Source organism: Zonotrichia albicollis, chromosome 1 (assembly GCF_047830755.1).
Source record: "Zonotrichia albicollis isolate bZonAlb1 chromosome 1, bZonAlb1.hap1, whole genome shotgun sequence".
Classification (NCBI taxonomy): Eukaryota; Metazoa; Chordata; class Aves; order Passeriformes; family Passerellidae; genus Zonotrichia; species Zonotrichia albicollis.
Window position 1 is genome coordinate 32790272 of NC_133819.1, and position 26444 is coordinate 32816715.

General features: G+C 40.0%; 1 protein-coding gene across 4 annotated transcripts in view; it reads left to right on the top strand.

Moving 5' to 3' along the window:
• The first annotated feature begins 411 nt into the window (after positions 1–411).
• PALS2 (protein associated with LIN7 2, MAGUK p55 family member) overlaps positions 412–26444 on the top strand; it is a 58672-nt gene continuing 32639 nt past the window's right edge. The window contains exon 1 of one of the 4 annotated variants that reach the window (XM_074537538.1): positions 412–567. The gene's annotated coding sequence lies outside the window, so the exon portion shown is untranslated. Of the gene's footprint in view, positions 568–649; positions 786–26444 lie in introns of those variants that run through there. The other 3 variants (XM_074537544.1, XM_074537556.1, XM_074537548.1) reach the window with 3 other exon arrangements.

Genomic DNA, 26444 nt, shown 5'->3' on the forward strand with positions numbered 1-26444 from the left:
CGGGGGTACACCTCGCACCCTCGCTCGCTCAGCACCCACCCGCGGCGGCCTCACACGAACGCGCGCGTGTCCCCGCACGGCCCCGCGCCACCCCCCACGGCCGCCTCGCACACACGCGGCGACACGCGCAGTCACGCACACTCCCACACACTCGCGCTCGCTCTCTCACACTCGCCGACCCCTCTCGCCCCCTCACACTCTCACACTCACTCACACACTCGCTCGCTCACACTCACAGAAGGAAAGGAAGGGGGGGCGAGGCAAAGGCGCGCGCGCTCCCTCCGGGCGGGTGCGGGGGAGGCGCTCGCGCGCCACTGCCGCGGTGGCCGCGCGCGCGCGCGCTCGCTCGCGCTGGCCGGGGGTGGGCGGGGCAGAGGAGCGGCGGCGGGAGCGCGTGCTACAGCCACGCCGGCGGCGCGCGCCGAGGCGGGCGCAGAGCGGCGGCGGCGGCATCTACGGCTCGCGCCGTCCCTCCGGCAGCCCCGCGCGCCCGCGATCGTCCATGGGGCCGAGCGGCGCCCGCTGAGGGAGGAGGGGACGGGGAGTAGCGGGAGTCGGTGCCGGCCGGTGAGTTCCCGTACCGGCGGGGAGGTCGCGTGCGCGGGGGGGGGAGGAGGGAGGGTTCGCCCGCCCGGCTACTCGCTTCTCCCGTCCCGCCCAGCCGGCGGGGAAATGGTGGTGGGAGGCGGGGTCCCGCTGCCATCCCGGCCGAGCCCCTCGACCCGGCGGCGGGAGCGGGGGCGCCGCGTGTGCGTGTGGCGTGAGGCGGGAAGAGCCGTCCGCAGGTAGCGGGGCCGGGCGGGCCTGCAGGGGAGCGAACATGGCAGCGCCGGAGTCCGGGAAGAGGGATTTTTGCCCCTAGAGCGGGGATTAACCCTCCTCCTCCCGCCTCCGGATGCGTCCCCGGGAGACTCGCGCTTCATCTGCCGCTCCGGATTATCCACCCGCCCACCCCCCTTCCCCCCACCCTCTTTCCCGGTATTTTCTCCTGGAGATTATCAGGTTTCCCGCCCCTCCCTCTCCGGGATCCTCCAGCTCCCCCCTCCGAGGGGATTATCTCCCCCCTTCTCTGCCGGATTATCCCCCCAGTTCGCTGTCCCTCCCTCCGCGTTTATGCTCCTCCGCAGCCTCGCCTCTCGGGGATTATCTGCTCTCCCTTTGGGGTGATTCTTCCTCTCCTGATCTCTGCCCCGGCCTTTCCCTGCCTATTTTCTACCTGAGGAAGTCAACCCTCCCCTTCCGTCTGCCTCTGACTGGGGAAAGGGGCGAAAATGTGGTTGTGATCAGGTGGGCAGGAGTTTCCAGCAGTGCTGTCATCTCCTCGGTCGTTGTACGAGTACTACAGGCAAGTGGATGTAGGTGTAGGAGAGGAGGCAGCAGGGATGGATGTGCGGAGCTTGGACCAGAGTTCAGCCTGTGGCGTTGCGCTCCGTATGCAGGGAAATATCTGCACCCTTCCTGCGATGTTACATCTGGTGGAGATGATGGAGAGCCGACCTGGATCAGTGCTTTAAAAAAACGTGCATGGGTGCTGGGTGGGAGAGGCTGCACGGAAAAAAAGCCAGCAGCCTCTGAGTTTCTTTGAGGAAGGTGCAATGTACGGTAGTAGCATTGTAGGTGGGAGGGTGCTTGGATGACATTGCTGCTGTCCGGGGATCAGAGCTGGCTTGGGTAGGGTAGCTTCTGTCTTGGCTTGAAAGGCAGCTGGCTTAGGCTGTTGCGTGGTGTTGAGGAGGAAGCAGGCTGGTATCTTTAGCTGAAGCTCTGATGCTGATGTGGTTCATGACTGTCAACTTGCTGGCTGAGGAAAAACGCAGAGGGGGAAGGTTTATCCCGTGTATTTGACTCCTGCGTGGGTTCAACCACTCTCTCTCTTAACACCTGGTCTCCCTGCACATGGGTTTGCTGGAGGACACTTGCAGATCTTCTGGCCATCTTGCAGCACAAGGCCCAGGATTATATCCATTAAAGTTCTCCCACTTGGCTTTGAGAAGAGAAGAGGCTGTGAGGAATTGTACGGAGACTGGGCACCTATAAATAGATGTCGGACTAGAGGAGCCTTTGAAATCTTAGCATGCTGCTTCTGAACAGATAGTGTCTGTTAAACTGGCTGGGTTGACACTAGCACCATAATGTTTCCTTTTATTTCTGCTGAGGTGGTTGGCTTTTAACACTTTGAGCGGACCATACAACATCTGCCAAAAAATTCTTCCTGAAAAGGACATAGAGAAAAATCTCATTTAAATGAAGTGCTGACAATTGGAGTCTAGTTTGAGCTCATTTAAGTGGGATTTTTAAATGACCCTTCAGAGAATCTTTAGTTTCCTCTTCCCTCCCTTGAAATGCTTGGAATTGATGCTCTTATGTCCTTAATTTGTTCTCAAAGTATTGCACTAGATAGATTACCTGAGATCTCTGTTGCTGGGAAAAATCTGCAGTACTGAGGTATGGCATCGCAATGCTGGTAGCACTGCTAGGTTTTTATTTAGTTGTTTAGGTTTTGGAGTTTTTTTATTCTTTTTTTTAATGGAATATTTGACACCTAACCAAAAGGATCTATATTCCTTGAATTCAGGACACTTGCATTTATTTTAGATCTTATGGATCACTGCTCTTTCAGCTTGTCTTGTTGAGAACTAATTAATATGGAAATTATTGACAAATATACTGTACCAGCTCTGTGGAATGGTATCTGTTCTGCTGCTCTATTAGTGGGCCAACTGCGTACTCTAAGTCTCTAGAATGATTGAAAAGCTGTTGCAACATATGTGCAATTGGACTTTTTTGAGCTGCCTCTTTCTTGTGCCCTTTTTTCCTTTCAAAAAATAGTAGAAGCTATTAAATCATGATGGTTTCTTTTTACTTTTTTTTTTAATAAAAGAAAAATAAGAAAGGAAGTAATGAAAAGGCACCTGAATAATACAAAAGAGTCTTAACAAACACTAATGGGATGAATATCTGCAAGAACCCTGACTTTTAGGGCATTTCTTATTTAGAGCATAAAATTTTAGTCTGATCTTTATTTTCCTTTTTTTTTATGTAAAAAAAGGAAAAGGAAAGGCTTTGTAAACCTCAGGGAGGCAGAAAGGAACAGAAATCTTGGCAAGTATGACTTAGTAGTTTTGGCATTTTTAGTTGATATTTAACCATAGTAAAAGCAGAAAAACCAAGTAATTGATCAAATAATTTGGCTTTATTTTAAGTTGTTAAGGATGTGATCAGAACATTATCCTCAAACACTGGGTATCTTTGGTCAGCATCAAAATCCAGCTTGCTGTTAAGTCCATGTGTTTGGTATTTTTGTGTGCAGAAACAGAGGTCAGTGATCTGCAGAAAACTTCATAATACCAAAATGACAAGCAAAAGACTCTTTAGTATGACTCTCTTTGTAGAGTGACTCAGTCTCTGAATTCTTGTGTTGTTCTAAAGGTATTTGTTTATAGAAATTGTAGGTTGAATGCCATTTTCTAGAAGTTCAGTGTCCTGCTTTAAACCCATACTTTTTGCTGAGTGATTTAAAGTTCTCACTGAGTGTGTCTGTCCCAGGCTTGTGAGTGCCCTTTGATCCTCTGTGCAGGACACTGATCAGTGAATCTTTTCTCATGCTGAAGGAGTGGGAGGAATTTCTTTTTGCTCAAGAGACAGGTATGCACTTGGGATTGTGACAGCCTCCATGCGGATGTGGAAGGAATAATACTCTCAAGATCTGAAAGGATGAAAAGCTCACATATGTGAAAATAAAATGCTCCATCATGTTGTATGCTTAAACTAGAAATGGATAAAACCTGGAAGGCTTGGCCTTGCACTTGTGATAAAAACCTGAATTTTTAGAAGCATCCTGCAACTGGAGCGGTACAAACACTATTGGACTTATTGTGTGGCAGCATGACACAGAATATGCTGGCAGGGTTAAGAACAAGTCTGTGAGAGGGAAAAGTGGTTTTGCTGTCCCCCACAAGAGGAGGAGCTCGTAGAGGCGCTGGAGAGGGCCGAGTTTAGTTGGGTGTGACATGTGAGAAACAGGCTGAAGTACAGATGTGCTGCTCACATCTGTACATTCTGCATTCTTACATTTACCCTGTAAATTCTGTTACAGGGCTGGTATGGTTCTGTGGTCATTGTAAGCATCTGCAGGTGGATCTCAGCTTATACTACAGCAATACTGTAGTGCAACAAAGCATGGTGATGGTAATGGGCTATCCTGGGGCTTAAAATTGCTTTTTTTTCAGAATAAAGCATGCCTGAATTACATAGTTATGGCTGATGTCACTCTTACAAGAGTAATAGAGACAAAAAAGAAAATAGAAAGAGAGATTAGGACAGAGGTTCTTCCATATGTAAACATTTGCATTCTTATTTTGGGTTAATTAGAGTCTTTGAAGTTACAGTAATTTCACAACCTTTGTTAAATAATAACAATAAGAATTGAAAAATGGGATGTTGTCTGCTTTTATCATCATGTTCTAATTATTTTCAATGTCTGTGGCTTAAAAGAAAAAGGTGTTTCATACCGTGTTTCGTAATGTGACAGTGTTTCATATTAGCAACTATTACATGGGTTTTACACATCAGTTCTTTAAATAACTCATTCTAGTGCCCAGGTCTCATGAAACCATGGTGGGAATTACAAAGATACTGAAATCACATGACATTTCAAATTTACTAGGAACCAATGTTATTTAATAAATTACTTATACATGATTTTTAAGGGTATTGATTAGTTTCACATTCTGACAAGGAACTGTTTGAGAGCAGGGACTCAGTGAAATCCATGCTTACTGCAGAGAATGGCTGTGGTTTCTATAAACTTGTTTTTGGGGAAGAGGGACACAAAACATGATGACACATGACACACACAAATTCTTTGTATCTAACACAAAAGCATTGCTCCTCTTGCAGTCTGCTTACCGAAATCCCAAAGGATCAAATTACTGTTTCAGTTAAATTCACTTTTCCAGTAGGTGGAGACAATTGTTGATTTGAAATAAGCTTAAGCCTTTGCATTTTGATTGCAAACATTTTATCAAGATACTATTAAAATAATGAAAATTATGAAGTAAGAAAATGTTTACATTTTCATTTTCAGATAGTTTACTCTTAATGCTCTTACTGAAAGAGCTGTGGCATTCAAATATTGCTTCTGTATTAAGAATGGCTACTCAAATAGTTTGGGTTTAATTTTATAATTATCTCCACCCAAATATGCATTGATGAAAAGTTTAAGTGATACCTTTTAAAATATCCAAACACAGGATGGAAGAAAGTAGATTGAGGGTAAATAGACTGAGGGTAAAAAGATTGGATAAAGTTTTTTTTTTAAGACTAGTAACACAAGGTAGGGGAGCCCTCAAGTGAATCAGCAGGAGAATAAAATAAAGATGTCAGTCATTCTGGCTGTGTTATTCCATTCCATGATAAATTTTTAAAAAATAATTTATTCCATATTCATTCATTAATTGTTCAGAGATCTGACTGTAGGGATCATGTCAGAAGTTTCGCATGTAAAACATGTCAGCAACTTTTTATGTGATGTTGATTTATTTTTTAACAAGTCAGTGGGCCAGTTGGTAAGTCAGCCTTTACATATCTTATTAAAATTCCATCCCATTCCTTTCCTGATCCTCTGTTGAAGTTTACAGAGGTCTTTTTGGCAAGATGAAACTGCTTATGCAGCAGAAGTTCTCAGACTGGGAAGACAGACTATGTTCTAGTAAATGAAGTGAGAGAAAAGTTAATTTCTCCTTTCCAAGCTATTCTGGCTTACTGTGTTGTGAGTTGTTGTGCTGTGGAAAAGGACAGGGCTGCTGCACAGAAATTGCCCGAACATTATTAATTTTGCTGTAGTCATAGTGCTGCTTACAGCTTCTCACGCATTCCTCAGATCATTAGAAGGAGCTGTAATTAACAGCTGAAAGTTCAGTTTACGCATTCTTTGGTGAAGAGCATGCAGGCAGGGAGAAGTTGGTAAGTGAAACTTCATGTTCATGGAGTGTGTAGGGCATTCAGTCATCTGAACTCAGATCGGACAGGCAGTCTCTCTTCTCAGATCTACTGGCAGGGCTCTGCTGCTTACACTACATTTGGTACAGAACAGCAAAATGGGATGAGCAGTGCCTGATTCAGTCACTTCTGACCAGTGAAGCTCCTTTATACAGATTTAATCTTTGTAGTATTTTAACAACTTCCAGGAACTTGTTGCAGTTGGCATTTGTTTTACACGATCTTCCCTGAGGACAAACTCTGGGTGTATATTGCTATGTGTGGTATTTAAGGCAGTGTTCAACTGCAGCTTATTTATCAAATGAAACACTTGGTTTCAGTTCTGTCAGAATTTTGTTTTATTCTTTCATAGCTTTACGGGGGGTGGCCCACTTGCTGCATGGATAAAATTCAACCTTGGTGTAAGCCTGTTGTGTGAGAGGAGTTGTCCATCATTAGCTCTGCAATAATCTCACAGGTGTCTTGTCTCAAGAGGGATCAAATGGACACACTACCTTTAAGTCATTGTGCTTTGGGAAGCAAGATAAACTGGTAACTTGTGTTGCTGGGTTTTAATCAGCACTTGTGTAACATTACCTGGTCACAGGGCAGTAATGACTGTGCTTGAGTTGCTCTCACTGATGGTTGAGAGCCCTCACATCTGTTTCGTGTTCCTGTTGCTGCAGGGGAGAAACGTTTGGGCAGTTTTGAAGACAGGCTATAAATACACACAGAGAAAAGGGTATGGGAGCACTGAAGAGTTGAATTGTGTCTTGAGTTTGACACATAATTTGATAGGAAAAAAAATCCATCCATCCATCCATCCATCCATCTTTGTGTCTGCCACACACACCCCCAACGGGTAAGTCTTAGGAATCCAGACGTTGTTAGAAATCGTGCCATTGGAATGAGAGGTTAACTGGGTATGTACTCTGGTGAGAAGGTAAGAGGCTTCGGCTGCTGTTGAAAAGGGTCAGAACAGGGTTTTGTATGTAAGGATTTGCAAGTTGGAGTGCGGAGCCCGAACGCGCCGGGCCGGCTCGGAAAGGCGGCTCAAGCGCGCCCTCCAGTGGCCACACCGGGACGGCGGCGCCGGCCTGGGCTCGGGGCCGCCGGGGCCGCCGCGCCGGTGAGGGACGGCAGCCAGCTCCTGCCGTGCGGATGGCTGCTTGCTTAGCTGAGCACGCTGATAAATAAGCTGGCGCTTCTTAACAAATAAGTGGCTAAATTCGTTAAAAAAAAAAAAAAATTTGCTGTTGCCAAAAATTGATTCAGTTAGGAATCTTGCTCTTGTAGTTGGGTCAAAAAAGGACTGTCCCATCCAGCAGTGTATGAAATGGAGAGATTGCTGCAGTCTCTGCTGGGATTTTTTGTGCTGACGCCTGGAAGCAGGCAGGTTTACTGCTGAATGGAATTTATTAGCTATGAATTGAAGCGTGCACATTTAACTGTGTCAAATCTTGGCAAATAGCTCTGCAAACAGTACAGACTAACTAAACAGCAGCCGAAAGAAATGTGTAGTTCTTAACAAGTTAGCACACAGTTCTCGGTCTTACATCAGGTTCCATGCTGTTCAGGAAAGCAGCGGGGGCCTTCAGAAGGAAGAACTTCATTGGCACTAATGAATAGGAAATGGAAAAGAGAAGGGTGGACTGTTCAGCAGGTGGACTCATCATAAGGTGGAGGGTCTCAAGGCTCATTGTTGTAATTTGAAATTTCTGAGATAACTGCTTCATAGATGATTTCAAGTTTCTAGTATTGTTTTACTTTGGCTCTCTGACTGTTCAAACCATTAACTTTTGGCTCCTGGTAGTGTTCTCTTTTGTAGACAAGACCTAAGTTAGCCCTTGTTTGACCACACGCCTTGTTTCTCCAAAAACCACAAGTCTTTTATATGACAGTGTGACTGCCAGAATGGTACTGTTAGATATTGCTGTTAACTGGAGTTGTTAAACTAAGACACTTGAAATAAGTTTGAGCTCGTAAGAATGTAGTGTTTGGTTGGATTTTTCAAAGTAATTTTATTTGTAAGGTTCTAGCAAAAAAACTACATAGAGGAATATTCAGTGAAACCATTAAGAATCCTTTTTTAAGAGTTGTGAGAATTAGTCTAATTACAAATTTGGCAAAAAATGCATGTGTAATAAGTTTCAGAAGAGTCTGCTACTTAGCTTAGAATGTATGGGCCCAATATGGAAAAGTGCAACTGTATATCTGTTCATATGTGACATCTGGTGTGATACAGTCATAGCAGTTATCTGTTTACCACTTCTGGTGGACCCATTACACAGAAAGTGTACTTTTGTGCACAAAGCACTTTTCTCACTATGGGTGTCACTATAAAGCTTTTACACATTTCAAATAATAATAAAAAAATAAAATCCCTTGGGCTTCCCTACCCCAGGCATAAATGGTTTTACTTTACAAATATAATTACGGTACTTCCAGGAGGTAATCTCTCTGGACAGCCATAGACTAGTTTGAATTAGATTACTCTGTTTTTTCCTCCAGGGTGAGTTAATACATTGAGTTTTATTTTTCTGTAATTACTTCAAAATTTAGATCACTTCTAAGGCTTACTATTCTTCCTTATAACTAGACTGGGAAAGTTAAGAATACTTACATTTGAGGGGATGACATTAACTTTTTTTCATTTATAACTTAATTTCCTTCAGGTAGGTATCTGTTCTGCTCCTCAACTTCATACAGCTCATGCTGTGTTTAGTTAGTCTCAGTTGTAGAGTTTCTTAATTTGGAAATACTGGAAATATTTACTTAATAAGCAGAGAGTAAGCACACTAAATCTTTCAACTGTGACATTTAACCAAGTCTAGCTAGAGCAATGTTTTTGTTAAATCTGCATTTCCAGAGTTCTGGGTTTGAAATCTTTCCAGTAGTTTGGCAGTAAGCTTCATGAATAAAGCAAGTTACTACTTTTACCTCTGTTACAAAATCTTCGGACAGAAAGCCAGTTAGTGTGAAATAAACAGGGGAGCAGAGTTAGTCAGGGGAGATAGTCAGGAAAATGTTTTTCCTATTTTTTTCATGAACTTCAGCAGGAAGGGCAAATCTCTGGATAGATGATAGTGAACCACGATTGGATGCAAATGCATTTATATAAATGACCTGTTTGTATTTGGATTTTACTTAAAGAAGCAGCAATGCACTTAAGCAATAGATGAGAGAAGACTACAGAGATTAATTTGCAAATTAACCTTCTAATAATACAGTGCTGTTTTGAAATAGAAGGAAATCTTTGGTGTTTTGAGGTCTCAGAGTATGACTTCCTGTTTGTGTTGAATACAGGACCAGCCAGGATATCTGTAGAGGCAGTAATTTTAGTTCTGTAGTTGGCATCTGGTATCCAAGTGCAGGAGTATTGTGTACTAATGCAAAAGTAGTACAATGTTAAAGGGTGAAACTTGTTACTTGTGTTGTCAGTGAAGTCCTGCGGCCTAGCTAAGTAACCTGTTGCGAACCTGAAAGTACTTGGGTCCCATTGAATACAGTAGGTTTTCAAATAATAAGTTCTGTCATGGGGTCAGACTGAAGTTCCATCAAGCTCGTTTTTCTAACATGCAGAGCAGCATCTGAACCATGCAGAATCTGCCAGGAGCCCCTATTAGTGTTATCCCTGAGCAGATTTTCAATAAGACAGAAGATATGGAAGTGTTTTAGTGAGAAGATGCTGGGGCCAGAAGAATTAGTGTCTGGATAACGTTAAATTCAGCTTACAGATAGGCATAAAGAAGCATAGCATGGTCCCCAAGTGCCTAGACATCATTACCCAAAAACCGATGAAGAATTCATTGTGCTAATGCACAACAGCAGCAGATTCCAAAAATTAGTGCATTGTTCATGACTAAAATAACATCTTATGTAATTGCCCTGGGCCTGCAAATTAGCAGCTTCCAAAATGATCTTATAGCTTTGCAGAGGGGATTGAAAACTAAGACAGCAGAATGATTGATAATGCTAAAGGCGTAAGACTTGCAGGGCTCCAGGAAGTCCATCTCTGAGTAGAGAACAGATTACGCATTTGCCACTCTTTTTTTTCTCTTGCTCTTCCACAAGTCATTAGGGAGCCAGTATAAATGCAAGAGGATGACCTGAAATACCAGGCACACGTTAGCAGCTGTGGGTGTGGCTACCTGTAAGAAGAAGATTCCTACTCTCAAATATTGCACTGAAGAAAGACCCTGCATCAGGGTCTTTCTCTTTTTTGATATGATCTTGTTCTATGTTAGGATATTACCCATTTGAACTGGACAGGGTTGATGCAGTAATGGATTGGAAGTGGCAGTCTGTCTTTTAAAAATACATGTATTTTATTTTGTTTTTATGTGCATGCAACTCCATACATATATGGAAACATACAGAAAAAGAAGGAATTTTTAATAAAATGCAGTATTTTATATATGTGTGTGTTAAGATGTATGTGGGTGTATATACACACATACATATGTATCTTAAAAAAAAAGAACACTTGTCTGTAAACAGAAAGCCCAACATCCATAAACTGTCTAGGAAAGCATAAATACAAAGTACGCATACATGACATTTTCTCTAGGTAATTCCCAGAATCTGGCTAACATTTAACCTGAAGATTTTTAAAATTAAATTAGATTGTGGATTATTTTTGTAATTTGGGTTGGGTGCTTTTACCATTCAAGATGCTTCAATTTCAAAACTGGTTTCAACTCCTTAATGGACTGTATTCATACATAAATTGCTAGTGTGCACTGGAGATCTGTTTGATTAAACATGAGAAACTCTTATCCTTGGATTGGATTACTGTTTAGTTTCTTTAAATAATTGACAATGGATTTTCACTGAAGTGCTTGATAACTGAGATATGATATGTGCAGCATTGTAGCCTTCTGTGAAGATTGAGCCAGTACTAGTTCTTGTTTTGGTAACAGAGCTGGTGGCAAGTTTACAGCAGATTAATGATTACCCATCTTTTAGTTTAGGAAGCATGTCAGACTGACCAGGATACCCATAGGTTGGTCTTTGGTGGGCCATTGCTCCATTCTGCCTAATGATGTGTCCAGGTGAAACAACAGAAATAGGTGTTTAGCCTCCAAACACTGGAGCTTGCAAGCCTGTTCATATTTACCAGCTCTCTAGAAATCTGGCTGGTGCTGTGTGACATGTTCCTTCTGATACTGGCTTCCACACAGGCACCTTGAATAAGGTGAACCTAGCCTTGGCAAATATCGTGGTGTGGCTTTAAGAGTTTTGTGCTTTTAGTGCAGGGTTTTAATAAACACAGAAAGATAAAGTGTGTTGGGACTAAAGGAAGAACATTCTAGCTTGAATTTTGGGTTGTTTGGTCGCTGAGTCCTTTGAACGTACATATGTGAGCTGATAAAAGGTGGTTGTCTGAAGCTGAAGGGGAGAGTTCTCAATTAGCAATTGAAACGCTCTTTCAAGTTAGTCTGACAGTATGGTATCCTGTGCCTGGAAGCATTTTCAAGTGATCTGTGGAAATGCATAGATAATAAGGAAATATCACTGTCTCAATTGCTGTGATTAAACCTAACATCCCCCTTCACATTGTCCTATATCTATATGCAGAACTGGGAACAAGCTGAAGCAGCTGGCTCACCTTTCCCTCACTCCAGTCATTCTACAGGTAGCTAGCAGTTTTTTAGATTTGTTGTCACTTGGAAAACACTTTCAGTTTTACAGCAATAAGCAGTGGCTTTAAAGCTTCTAGGTTCAGTCTTGTGATATAAGGAAGAGGAATGGAGTCAAGTGTTCTAGATCATCCTGTGTTAGCAGTGACCTGGAGATGTGTTTTCCAGCTAAATCAGCTTGATAGGAGATCTTAGAATCCAAGCAGTGATTTCCATACAGACTAAAGGCTCAGTGTTATGGAATAGTTTGTACTACCTGCTGGAAATGTGGTGCCAAGGATTCAGAGAGATGTAAAGAGCTCTTTCCCCTTAATTTTCCAGTCTGTCATCTTCTCACTCGTTTGTAAAGGTCACACCTCTCGTGTTTGATCCTTTCATCATTTAAACAGGCAAAAACGAAGCAATGTCCCAAGACAGTTCTCTAGAAAGGTTTTAGAAAGTACTTTTTCAAGGTGGCTTTCTTCTTATATTTTAATAGGAAGTGTAATCACTGACAAACCCCTATTTGGCCTGAGTGGAATGTGGAAGCTCTCAGGCTTGACAGAAATTGAGACGCGTGTAAAAATAAGAGCAGTTCCATTACCAAGAACTTGATCTAGGCTTCTATAGGTGCTCTTTCTTCTTTGGAGAAGAGATTTTGATAGTGGTAGATAAAACAAAAAATTATGTAAAGTTTTAATTTTTTTTTTAGTTTAGTAATAATGGAACAGAAATGGAAAAGATATAGCACAACATATGTGGAGTTGAGAAAAAATTGACTAACCTTTCTTATCCTGAGTTGCACCACGAGGGCAGGTTTTCCTCTAATTATTGGTACATCTTGCTCAGAGAAGTGACAAAGGTTTATCTAACTTCTACTCTCAAAACCAGCTATAATAGAACCTAATAGATTCATCATTTTGATACATTGCAAGTGAGGCTTGACCAGACTTGTGTTTTCTCTTGCTGAAGAAATAGACCCTTTGGGGAAAAAAAAAAAAAAAAAAGAGAGAGAGAGAGAAAGTGCAGCATGAATATGCTTCTTGTATAGAAATAGGAGAAAAAAAGGAATAAAATTTACCAGCTGTACATTGAATATTGTCTTTCCAAGTGATGCCCAAAAATACTCTTGTGCATCTGAATATGTTGAATGCATCATAAATCTCAGCTAATATTATCTAGAATTGCTGTACTTAGTTATCTGTGACCAAAATTAGAATCCTGCTGAAGCTTGTTACGTAGTTTTTAGCATTCATTGGCAGCTTCTGAGCGAATTAAAAGGATGAAGAAAGGCTAAAGAAGTGAATACTCATAAGGACACTCTTGAGATCTTGACCATCCTACTTTAAATTGGAATTCAAAAATGTTAGAAAGATCTCTGAATGTCTGTAGCACAGGTTGCTTTTATTCAAGCTACTCATTCTTTTTTGCAGCTAAGCTGCCATTTTGGTTTTAGTATCTACTGTGATTCTTAAGCATTTGGGTATACTTGGGAAACAGAAGGGGTACTTTCTTGTGTAAACAGAAATAGGCAGTGAATAAAAAGATAGTGGAAAAATCTCGAGCCTGTATGAACCTAGTGGATTAATCAAGAATTATACTGTGTGACATTTCACAGTTTGTACTTAAGGAAATATATGCAAATACCTCTTGTCAGCCTGTTTTGAGGGGTTCTGAACATATAAACCTCTGAATGAGTCTTTCATTCAAGTAGGTCACTTCCTTTTTATTGTTTTTTTTTTTTTTTTGACATAATTCCCAAACTAACTTTAATTGATGCCTTAACTTGGAAGTCACTGGGGCTGGTTACCTGCTTTCAGCTGAACTTACACTTAAATCCTTTTCAGTAATATTTTTGCAAATTCTACTTCTCTGGAATATTGTCTAACAAACTTTTTTAAAGGCAGCAGGCTGAAAGAGGCACAGTGAGGGACTCAGCACTGGGAACTTCCCTCTCTTTGACATCAATGAATGAGCATTGTGTCATCTTCCAGGCAGAAGTGCCAGTCTGTGTACATGAAGACAGGTGGAGCAGGTGATAGTTCCATTTAAGCACTACCCCTTCCAGCATGGTGTAAGCACCATGTGGTAGTGCTAGATTGTGTACAGAAATGACAGATGAGGTGTGGTTTCCTGGGCCATTAGCTGGAATATATAAGACATTTCACGTTTTTTGTTTTTCCTGCTGAGCTACTCTTTTTGCTGTATCTAGTTTTTCTAAGTTCATTATAATGTGTTGCCTACTTTCCAGCTGTTTTTTTCCCTTTTATTAGATACATTTTCAAATAATTTACTATTAAATAAGTGTGCAGGACTTTTAGCTCTCAAACAAAATTTTACTTTTATGTCTGTTGGAGAGATGACCAACTTCTCTGTGTATGGTAGGGTCTTTGGCTAAATGATTTGAATTCTGATGTCAGTGTATGTGCACAGGCCTGTGTTCTGATGGCTGGTATGATGACTGCAAAAAAACCCATGAGAGATAATCTGACACTAAGATGATCTTGGAATTTGTGCATCTTGGTGGTGATTAAACTCACTGAAATATATTTTCTACCCCTCCTGAAATATAATCCAACAAAAGTCTTCAGAAGATTAAAGTCAGCGAGTTTTTATAGAGGATTATTTGCACATGGTGTTGGAAGTGCTGTGTCTGTGAATATGTTTGGGATGCTGTTATGTTATATGTGTCTTTTATGGAATCTTGAAAGTCACAGGACACTGTGTATTGTATGGCTTTGCTGTGCTGTTAGCACAGTAGATTCAAGTAAAAATGTTTGGTGAAGCAAGAATGACTGGGATGCAGTTGCAGTGATATTTCCATGCTTCAAATTTATGGTGGAGTCTTGCAGCTCTGCTGTATGAAGCAGATTTGTGCTGTGCTATAAACTTCTCATTTCATCAGTCCTTGCATTGTTTCTCTGTATCTGTCATAGAGAAAAATCTGTACCCACCTGTTCTTGGAAAGCCTCAGAACTGAAGAGCGAGACTGATAGAATTACTATACTGATTTATTCATTTTATTAAGTCTTGAACTTAAGATAGTCTTCCTGATAATTTAAAATGAGAGATCTGATGTGTGCAGATAAAGCACTGTGTAAGTGTTCCTTTCTCACAAAAAGATAGCTGTTCAGGTTCAGGGTATCTCTCTGGAACAAGAACTACCTGCAGAGTGATGGACTTTATTTAAAGAATTAGGAAAACTGATCAACAGTGTAAGTCTGGTAAAAATCCTTTAGGGGAAGGGTTCTGCAGTATCCTGCTGGTATTTAGCATGGATGAGAATGTTTTTCTGTTCATGTTTAAATTTCTGATTGGCACACAAAATCAGGAAATTGCAGGTCTTCTTGGAGTGCTCTGTTCTAACTTGTTTGACATGCTAGCAATTTGTTTGTTAAGCACAGGAAGATCACAGTTTTGAGCACGTGTGAAATTTATGTAACTGTAGAGTGAATTTCAAGTACTTAGAGTGTATGTCAAAAAATTACCATGAGACTATTTAATTCTCTACCCTTTCAGCCATAATTTAATCCTATGTTGAGCCAACATAATGCATGCCTGATTGAATCTTTATCCTTCATAGCTCTTGATGTCCATTGTTCTGGACAGAGGCATGGTAATTAATTTGTGAAAAGATTTTTTCAATACAGAGATTTGGCTTCTTTTTTGAATTACTGGCAGGAGCTGATTCAAAGCAGTCTCTCTGGTATTAAAAAACAAGTGTTGATTCCTTCTGTGTGAAAGTTGGCTTGTCTGGGTCTGAAAACTTACTCTGAGAGTGATGTGGTATTTAAATCCTGACACTGTCTTTGGAAAAACAGAATATCTGCCAGATTTTCTGCAACTGAGAAAGCTTCTTTCATGTTTCAAATGCTTCAGTCACTGAACACAAATTCCTTCTTACAGGATCAAATGGGATTGCTGTAACTATGGCAAGTTAGTGTAGAGGAATACTCGGTGCCATCAGTAAGCTTGATTTATGGAAAGGATATTAATGAAGATAAAAAGTACCCTTTCCAAGCAATATGGTGTTAGTACTGCTGAGGTTTGTTACAAACAGTATTCCAAAGGGTTTTTGAGCCCAGTGATCTGATGTTTCCAAAGGATCTCTCAATGTACAAACTAATGCCAGTAGGCTGGATCAGCAATCCAGTAAGTGCTTACCAGGCTGCTGGGCTGGTGCCTTTTTTAGTGTGCCACTGGATCTGTCCAGGGATGGGTGTTTGGGACTCTACCTGCATGTGGTTTACTTTATTAGATCTGATTCTTCAAGCTGTTTTTCCTTCCTCACTGGACCAAAAAGTGAGCTAAAGTCCAGCATGTGTCCTTGCAGTCCAGCAGTCTTTACAACTTTGCACACAGGTGTAGCTGGCTCTTAGAATACATGTAGCTGAGGAATCGGGATCTGTTGACTTAGGGAAGTGCAAGCCTGAGCTGCTTAAAATTATCAGCTGCTCTTTGAGTAGAGACCATCAGCCAGGTTCTGTCCTGAGTCTAGGACTTTTGTTCTACCACATGACAAGTGGAATGTGTGCAGGTCTTCTGGGGGCTATGTTGATTGATAGGGTTTCTGAGAAACTGAAACAGTTTCATTTGGTGTTGGGCACAACTTGAAGAAAAGTATAATGAAAAGTGAAAGAAATAGAGATGATTATTTGAAAAAATAAGTTAACAGGTTGATATTCTTTCTGCAAAGAGGAATTTATACTTCTGAAAATGCATCCCTAGACGATGTTGTTTCAGACCTTTCAAAATCTTGAGGAGGAATGGGGCCATTTCACTTATGTGTCAGTTTGTGGAGACAATGACTACTCCATCTGTTTTTTGCTACCTTGTGTGCTGTATAACCTGTCTGCTGAGATAGGACTTGGTTTTTTTAAATAACATTCATAAGTACTGGCAACAATGTGATTTTGACCTTGTAACACCCAGAAAGTTATGTAAAAAGACATCTTAGCCCTTTCAGGTTTTCTTGGGAACTTGAAGGTAATTTCATGTTAAATTATTCCAAAATCTTAAAACTAGTTGTATCCAAAGAACCGATTTATCCATAGGAGCTTACATTGCTCTCTTTTCTATATTGTTTTCAAGCCCAGTACTCTTCAGGGAAAGAGGAATTCAGTGGGGAAGTAAGATAAGCAGAAACAACCATGGATGGGACTGACTGCTCTGAGAACTCATTTGGTGTGATGAGTCAGTCCTTCAAGTGCCACACTGAAGGTGGCTGGTAAAGCAATTACTCTTTTCCAGGTCAGGACCTGGACTTCATAAAACCTTCTTGGGGAAAAGCTCTAACATGGAATTATTATTTATCTATTGCAGTGAAGTTCCAAGGCTGGGGACAGAGACTCATGATCCCTAACCTACCATTTCTGATTCTACATGGGAGGACTTCAATTGGCTATTTTGGGAATCCTCTCTTTTTCTGTGGATGGCATTAGAAGTGGTTCTGACTGCTGCTACCCAGGTGACTGGGTCTTAAAACTTGTGCAGATCTGAGAGGTTTTATAGTCAAAACCCAACAAGTGTTGTACTAGTACTTGTTTGTACTAGTACCCTCCTCTCTTCTCCCAGTTCCTTTCTTTGAGGAAAGTGTGGGAAACAACAGAACAAAGGACTTGAGTGAAAATTAAGATAATGTGGCTTTTATTGTTTCAGCATAAAGAGGTTTGAAGAGAGTTAGCATGTGAGGATGTGTATGAACTGCTTTTAAGAAACAGCAATTGCAGTTTGAAGTTGAGAATGACATTATCTTACAATTTTTCCCCCCCTCTGTAGGCTTTCTCATGGCTCAGATGCAGTCAAAAAGCAAGTTCAATCATGGAACTTTTTACAAGAGAAGCCGTTATAAAAGATGATGTCATATCAGCAAAAGTTGTCGTTTCAAACCTTTCAGATTTACAGCAATTTGCCTGTCTCAGAAAAGGATGAAAATCCTGACAGATATTATTCTTCACTGAGTTTTGCAGTGGTGTGAACTGTTCAAGAAGAAAAGTTCGGCTGTCTTTGCATTTGCGAGTGCTTCTTTTGAAAACAGACAAACAACCTTTCCCCCCCAACCAAAAAAAACTAAACCAAGACATTTTAACTGAAAAATGTGCAAAATTTACTTGAAAGATCTCTGGTTTTGCTGAGTTGGAGGGGTGGGGTACGTGACTGAAAATTCAGTTCTTAGCAAAACTTAATGAAACCCAACTTGGTATTCTGAGGAAATGGAGTAGAAAATTTCAAACATGTCAGTATGCATCACATACAGTTTTGAAGACACCCTTTGCTGTTTCACTGCCTGTGCCCACCTTATACAAGACAGAACACTGTCTTCAGGGTTTACAGCAGTAGCTTTAAAGTGAAGGTGGCAAACATTCAAAGAGAGTGGCAGTTTCCTTAAAAGCATGTAGTTCTTAATCCAAGCTACCCCAAGACCACTAGAAATAATTTTTTCCTGATGTTGTTGTGCCTAGACATTCTTAAATTGAAGTTAGATTACCCACTTTTCATTTAACATTGGCAATTGTGAATAAATCCTGATAACATAACGTGGGGAAGTAGTCCAGGAGGTAAAACACATGACTAAGGGCAGTGTGACTTACTCCATGAAGTTTTTCAGTTCCCTTCAAAATACAGTGTCAAGCTGATCTTTTTATTCCTTTTCCAGGGTTCTTGAACACAGCCTTCAAAGGACTAAAGGAACAGAACTGTTGAGGGTAATGAATAGGCAATTGTGTAAATCTTGACTGCATCGAATTGAGAGAAAGGTTTAGGGTGGAGTCTCTTCACTAGGAGTGACAGAGATATATTTTGAGCATTCCTGAAGGTCAAGTAAGCCTTTAACATGCCATATTTTGCCATTTCTTTATTAAAACACAAAGTTTTAATGATGTGTTTTTCACTATTTAAAAAGATAAGCTGTGTTATTTGGCAAACAAGTTTGAAACAGCCATTTTCTATCCACTACATCACTACTAACATTCCATCTGTGTTTTGGAAATTTTCTTTGTGAGCAAAGCTTTAGCTGTGTTCTTAAAATAAGCAAGAACTGTGTCATATGACAAAGGTAGTGAAGTAAACGGGGTTTTTTTGTTTTTCTGTTGCAAGTCACCCTGAACTAGAGCATTATTCATTTAGTGAATTGCATTTACTGCTTCCAAATAAGTTTGTTGGGCAGAAATGGGGGTGTGTGCATGAGAGAGATTAGTTTAGTGGAAGTGGGAGCACTAGAGTTTAGGGATGAACTTCAAGTGAAAGTTTTGGAAAATGTATTAGGTGATCATGTAAAATTGAAAACTGAGGTCCTGGGACAGAGATAATTTCATTTAAATGTTATAAATTTTGCAGATTCACTTCTGTTTGCTGATTCACTCCTGTGCTAAATTTTTTGTCTTCAGACTGGGTGGGATGCAGTAGAAAATTGAGTGAGATTAAGTGAACACTTCCCTATGGAAGCATTTCATGGTAGTTCTTTTTCTTTTGAGAGAAAAATGGGCTAGGTATAATAATGGTGTAATTAAATATCTTTTTCCTTTTTTATTAAAGAATATGTTGACATAGTCTAAATATTTTTTAAAGTGCTTTAACTTCTGTGCTCCAAAAAGCTGTCTTGCATTTCTGTTTTCTCCATATAATTTTATTGAGCAGCTTTAAAATGCTTGTGTAGCATCCATAGTAGAACCTCAAAAATAATTTTATGTCTGCACTGGTACAGCTCTAATTTAAATACTCCAGTGTATTAGCTTGGAAGGGATAATTCAATAAATACTTCACATTAGCAGAGGCTTGAAACAGTGAATGCAAGAAATGTTAACATATGGGTGTGACTGATAAAAGGGCAGAGGTGTAGTTTTTTACAGCTATGTCATAATAGAGCAATCAGATTTTGAAAGTGCTGAGTTTGGATGCTTTAATTTAGAAAAGCATTCTCTTGTTATAAAATAACTCTGAGAATGTATTATGACAGTTTTATTTCACTTGATATCAGAACTCTTCATTATAAAATTCTTATTTGTTAGAATTCCTGAGTGTCTCCTACGCTTGAAGCTGCAAAAGGAAGTTGTGTTAAAAGCAACAGTAGTATCTGGATGATATGTGGTTTCTGGTGCATTTCCTTGTCTAAGCATTTTCACTAAAGCAAAAGTGCCAAAACACAAAAACAAAGTGCCAAAAACTAATTTGAAGCCTAGAGTAATAGCAGTGGGACAAAATATATGTGAAGTATTTTCACTGAAGAAAGAGGACTTTTTGTTCAGTTACAGTTTTTAATTTTGGAGGAAAGTGATGTTTAAAGTGTACCTTTGTTCTGTTTAGTGACAGACCAGTAGATTGAGCTGACAGTATGATGTAACTGTAAGAAGGTCAAGATAGATCTCATTATCTCTCCCTATCACTAGAGAGGGAAGTATTAATGGTGTCATGCAAGGCACTCACAAGACTCTTGTCCAGTCATGGAAACTGAGACATTGTGCTTTCTAGATGTAAAAAAAAAATAATTGGATTAAGAACAGTGAGCAGAAACGATTGTTTAATCTAGATTTTCTATTAACCAAGATTAAGGAAATGCCCAGATATATGAAGTGTGGATTGTTTTTAATGATATCCTCTTGATACTTTGTTGAGTGATCGGGTGCCTTCAGACACAAGGATGCAGACACCCCTGGGATGCAAACTGCAGTGAAACAAACATCGTCTCTGGTAATAAGATTCACCACAGATCTCTGGAGCTGCAATGTTGTGACTTTGTTACACAGTGGAGTATCTAATTTTGTTTATTTGAAGTACCTTGTCTTTTTTGCAGAGGTGCACGAAGCACGCTACAGAACAGCTCTGTGACTAATGTTCTGAACTGTTTCATTTGCACTGACAATAGAGCACGTTACAAGCCTTGTGAATTTTACCTTTCTTTGAAAAAATGCCTATCCAGTGTTCCTAGATGAAAGTGCAAATGGTTGGAAAAAGATGCTGCTGGCCAAGCTTGGGCCAGTTGCTCCTGGGGTTCCTGGTCTCAGAAGTGGGACTCAACAGGCAGCTTGCCTTATCCACTATGACAGTGTTGATTGGAGACCAGCAACAAGATGAAAGCATGTTCTTGGACTGGAAGTCTGCTATCCCTTTGGAAGGGTGTTCATTATTTTCTCTTCAGGTCTAATTTTTTTACTTGTGTGAAGAAGAGATTTAATTGAGGAAGAAATTTTAATTGATTTCCAGCTGTCCTTAGGCTGAATTTGTGAAAGGGATAAAGCAATAGATGGTTCTGCATGGCTTTCCATCAAGTGTTTCACCAAGAAAAGTGGTACAGTAAACTGATTCTTACATTTGTTTGTGTTTGTTTGTTTGTTTGTTACACATGACTCCTTCCTTTCTATATAACTGTCCTCTTTACTTATATTAGCATTTTTTCAGTCCTGCTTTCTTCAGGCTCTGTAGTACTGCAACAAATAAATAATACTGGGTACTGTGGCAGAAATGCAGATACAAAGCTTTTGATTCATTTGGAAGAGTGTGCATTAGAGAAAGCAATACTTCAAAAGCTGTACTTAGGTTGTTGTATCTCTTTTGCTGGCATTTTAGTCTTCATAAAAACTGGCATTAATTACCAGAGGTCTGCAGAGAATGCAGGTTTCTTCATCCAGCTACTGTTTGCAAAATACCAGGGAGAATGATGGATGTGTGCAATAATCTCAGCCTGTTGTATAACTTGAGTGGAGTGCAGGATGCATTCTGAAACTTTGTTGAATTTCTCCTATAACTTTTGACTACAAAGGAGAATCTTGGACTGCCTATCCACTGAATGTTTTGCCTTCATTTAAAAATGTGTTCAAATATGTTCTCCAGTACATGAACTACTAAGGTAGTTGAAGAACTAAGGGTAGTACAGTCTTTCTTCACCAAAATTGAAAATTCTCCTGGTGCATGTCCTGGTACTCATTTAACGTACAGTACTCTTTGCATGACGTCAGTGTATACTTTCCTAATATCTGTAGAGAAAAAGTAAAAACACAGAAAAAATTTTAAATTCAGCCTTTTAAAAAACTTTTAGTTGACTTACTTGTACATGCTCTGCTTTGTGCTGTATGGTGCTTAAAGATTTTTTTTTCTGTATTCTTGTCTGTTGTGTGCATGTGTGTCCTTCCTCAGTTAATAATTTCTGTGCTTGAAGCTTACATCATTCTTCCTCTAATTAAAAAAGGTCAGAAAACTTGGTAATACCTAACACTTACATAGGCTTATCTTCAAAGCATCAAGCTTGGTTAGCATGAAGTTAATTGCCTTTGTACTTTAGGAAATATTTTTCTTGGCAATCCTTTAAGAAAGAGAAGTCTGACATAATTTCCTTAAAACTAGATTTTAGTGTATCTGTCCTCAATGTCTTGTTGTTGATCATGATATATGTATTTAAATAAGACTTAAGCTTTTTAATCTGCTAGTTTTGGAGTTTTGATGTTTTGTTCCCTTTTTATCTTTGCTGAGATTACTTTTAAATAGTGCTTTTATTTTTTCCAAAGATGCAGCTGTGAGGTCCATCTGTTAGTCAGAAAATTTGTGCTTCGTCTTTTTTTAGACAATCTTCGCAGCCTGAAGGAAGTATGTCTGCAGTGTTCAAGCTGGGAAAGGGTTGTTGGCTTTCCCTATAGCTTTTGTGACCTTCACAGTCATGAAACATGGGCATAAAAGATATAGTTGAGCCAGGTTTGATAAGGGCAGGGACTGCTTGAGCTTCTATTTATAGGTGTGTTAAAATAGCTCCATCTTGGCTTGGCAGTAGACTTGGAGAAAATGAAGTAAAAAAAAAATTAATAAACTTTTCTAAGCACTTATGTTATTTCTTTTCAATGTGCAGAAATATAGTGGGCAGAATTTCAATATCCAGAGGAACATTCATTCTTATCAATTAGACTTTTCCTGCTTCCTTTAAAAATTCATTGCCATATGTGATTCTGCAGTCAGTAAAGTGTTCATGCTGCAGAAAACAGCTTTCTTCATTCATCAATCTTACTGTCTTTTTGGAGGAGGTGTGCTGTGTTTGCTGCCTGGGAAGGGGTCCCGTTCAGAAGAGGTGCCTGAGTGGTGTTACAATGGAACGCTGCCAGCAATGTCTGAGTCAGGGTGGCTGTCCAGGGCTGCCCAGCGCTCCCTGCTTGGCAGCGTGTGTCACACAGAGATGCAAGGTGTGTGGCTGGGGGTTTGAAGGACTCTCATTGCACCCTGCTGCAGTCAGCAGTGGCTGTGGAGCAGGTGCCTGATTTGCCGAGGAGCCTGGGGTGGAAGTGCAGAGCTCCAGCACTCCTGTAGCACTCGCTGCTCTGGAGCTGCTGCTGAGAGTGATCCTGCTCAGTGCATGCAGCTGCTGCCTGGGAAAACACAGACATAATGTTGTATGTGCTCACTGCATGGTGCTTCCCCAGAGACTTCTGGCTGAAAATGTGGCTTCTGAAGTGTACTCTAGCAGTAGTAAGACAGCTTTGTCAGCCTTTCATATAGTCTTGGTCAATAGCCTGTTTGTGAATGAACTTGTGAAATATTCTCAGAATGTTAACTTGTTCATGGGTACTCCTTTTCTATGTTCTAGACTGCCAAAAATGCTGTAATTTGTGACTGGGGAGAGAAGTGGCCAAGACAAAATAACTTTTTTTTTCCTTTGCCTTTTATTTAAACATAATGATCATTATTTAAAAACCTTAGAGACAAATGGGGAAAAAAGTTACAGAGTTGTCATTGGTTAAGGGCTGGCGAAGTAAAAAATTAATCTTCTTTTGTCTGAGCTTATTGTGTGTCTTCTGAAACTTCAATATATCTCTCTTGAAAAGGTTTTAAATTACACAAGAAACTATTTCTGAAGTTTATGTATGTGACAAGATTTTAATCTAACTTTCTAGACTTTGTGTGGAGTACCTGCCTCTCCAGTAGTCCTTGAGGTATTTATTATAACTTTCTATCCAGATGAGTAGGCCATGTGGAAATAAATATGCATGTTTATTTAAATATATTATACATAATTTTCTTTTCATTCCTGTTATTTTGTAAGCTTGGAGACTAATAAAATGAAGCTGAGCTAAAGAAATTGTGCAAAATATTCATTCTGAAAAGCTTTAATTTTCCCCAGTGAGTGACACATTTGTCTTCTGTCTGCAAATCTGGAAAATTTATTTAAATGTATGCTTCCTCTTTCCTCTACATAGAATTAATGTAGACGAGAATTAGGCGCTGAAAGAAAGAATAAAAATCAAATTTGGTAGAAGAATCACAGCTGAGAGCTTGGTGAAAACTTGCCTTTTTCTTACAATTACAAGAAGAAAGGAGTTATCAGGGTATCTTTTACATCTGTTTGATCTGAACTTACTATTGTAAGGTACGATGTGTAGATTAAACTTTTGAAACATCCTTTGGTTACCTGAAGAACTCTGTGGGAATTAGGAGGGTTTAATTCTGGTGAGTAAATTTTGCATTAGGAAGTGGGATTTCTGTATTCCCACACCTCAGGATGCGTGCTGTTTGCCACAGAGATCAATTAACATCTCTTTGCCCCCTTTCCCTTTTTGAAATGGGGTTCAAATGACCAACTAGTTTGCCTGAATGTGGGGTCATATGTATAGTAGGAATAAATTGTTCAGTGCATGTACACAGCAGACCAGTGTGTTCCTGCTGAGTCTTGCTTGAGGCTTTAAACTTGCTGCGGTTATGAAGATGTTCTTTGAAAATTGACTGTGGAAATTAATTCTGTGTGTATTCCCTGTCACGAAAGCCGGGGGCTGGAGTTGTAATCTCATTTTTCTTAGGAGTCCCAGCTCAGACTCAGTTCTGTTGTCACCCTTTCCTAAGAATCCCTGTATTTCAGCACCTCGCCTCAACTGAGAGTTTGTTTCTGCCACCCAGTTCCTCCTGGCGTGTCTGGAGGCTGTTGTCAGTGGGTTTCTTGTAGTATGTGTGTTCCTAGGTGGTTGTGTAAACCATTGTAGTCAGCCATGCCTGTCTCATGGTGTCCTCACTAAAACAAATCCTTATGTGTTGTGATGAGAGTTAAACGTTTTCCCCAAATGGGTCATTGAATATAGAAACAGTCTTGTCTGCAGAGAGAGGGAGGTGAATGGTAGAGCTCTCAAAGTCACTATAGTCTTAGTATTTTCCTGTAAAAATGGGACAAGAGAGGGAAGAGAGACCCAATTAGTTTTCCACTGGAAAAGCACACATTTTCTCTTTATTGTACACCAAAATACACAATAATTATAAGCACTTCTGACAACCTGGTTTATGCAGTTTGTTCATGCAGTCCTTAGTTCTTCGGTATGCCTGACTTGAATGTAAGTTCTACAGGGCTTTCTACCCCCCAGGGAGTAACTTCTATCAACATTTCAAGGGCAGATTCACCGCAAAAGAGATGTGAACCCCAAAAGGCAATTCTTGATGGGATATTTAGATTTGGTAGTCTCAAAACTCCTCAGTTCCATCTGTTTCTTGCTTGGTAGGAGCTGATCTTTTAAGTAAAACTTTCCTACCTAAGTACTTTCATCTTCTGCTTTCATTCCTGCTGCTCAGGAATAAGATAAGATGCTTTTTCAAAAGTGCTAAGGTGGCTTTATCCCTGGGAAGAAAAAAGTGAAATTGTTGAAATGAGTGCTACTTGAAATTCTGTGTAAATCTACATTATTCTGAAAGATTGTTATAATTAAGCCTGGAAACAAAGTATCTCCTGTTGTTTGTTGTCTAATAGACCCTAGAAATGAGTAAAGGAAAGCATCTTGAATAGATACAGAAGAAATGGTTCCATAATACATTTCCCAAAGTGCCTTCCCCTCCTCCCACCTCTGCCCTTAGTCTTTAGATAAATCAAATTGTTTGGAAGTACATGTATGAATATCTAAGGCATATATAGTCAAATGTTGTATTTTCACACAACAACTACCAGCTTTTCACATTAAACAGGAACTATATTTGAAAGTGGCCCATGACTTGTATAATACACATAAAACACTGAGACTAAAATGCTTGTCTAGTCCATCAAAAAACGTATCCATATATTTGTGGTCTATTCTTTTTGAATAAACCAGCAGACATAATTCCTGTTGGAATATGCCCTTGATATTTTTTTTGGCAAATAACATTCGATCATGTTCTGAATATTTTGCCAGGTGAGTGTAAAGCAGTGAAACATGGTGAGGCATATAAATGTTCCTCTGCCTACTCTGTGCTAGGTAACAGGTGCAAAAACTGTTGAAGCTTAACCTTTCTCTCAGTCTAAATTTTTTTGCTTAACATTGTAACTGATTAAAATACAGGGATACTTGAAGATATTATTTTTTATTCAACTACTTAGAAAGATTTTCCCTTTGAGATGGGGAACTATCTACACTGAGGCAATATTGATCCTTATACTGTGTTTAAACATAAACAATACAGCATGGGTAAAGGTGCCTTATCCTGCATTTTTGGTTTGCTTTCTAATATTGACACAACACTATTTATAGCTAAGAAACTCTTGCTGTGATGGTTGTGCCATGAGACAACCAACACACAACTGTAGGAAGCTGTTTCTGAGAACAGCTGGTTTTGATTTCGATGACCTGGAATGCAAGTCTGCCTTTGTGAATATTTTGAATTCTGCATGTTGATAAAGCTGGTTGCTGTTTTCTAAAAATGCTGAAATATACTTAAGTAGTTCTGATGCTAGATGTTTATATTTCAATATTTTATTGAATAAAATATTAATTTGAAAATACCTTGACTACTTGCATGAAGACATTTTTCTGAAGCCTAACATTGCTCTTAACATTTTCTTTTTGATGATAAAGGGACTATTAGGGACTATTTTTTACAATTTGATCTAAGGCAGAATTCTGAAAGGCTTAAGTAAGAAAC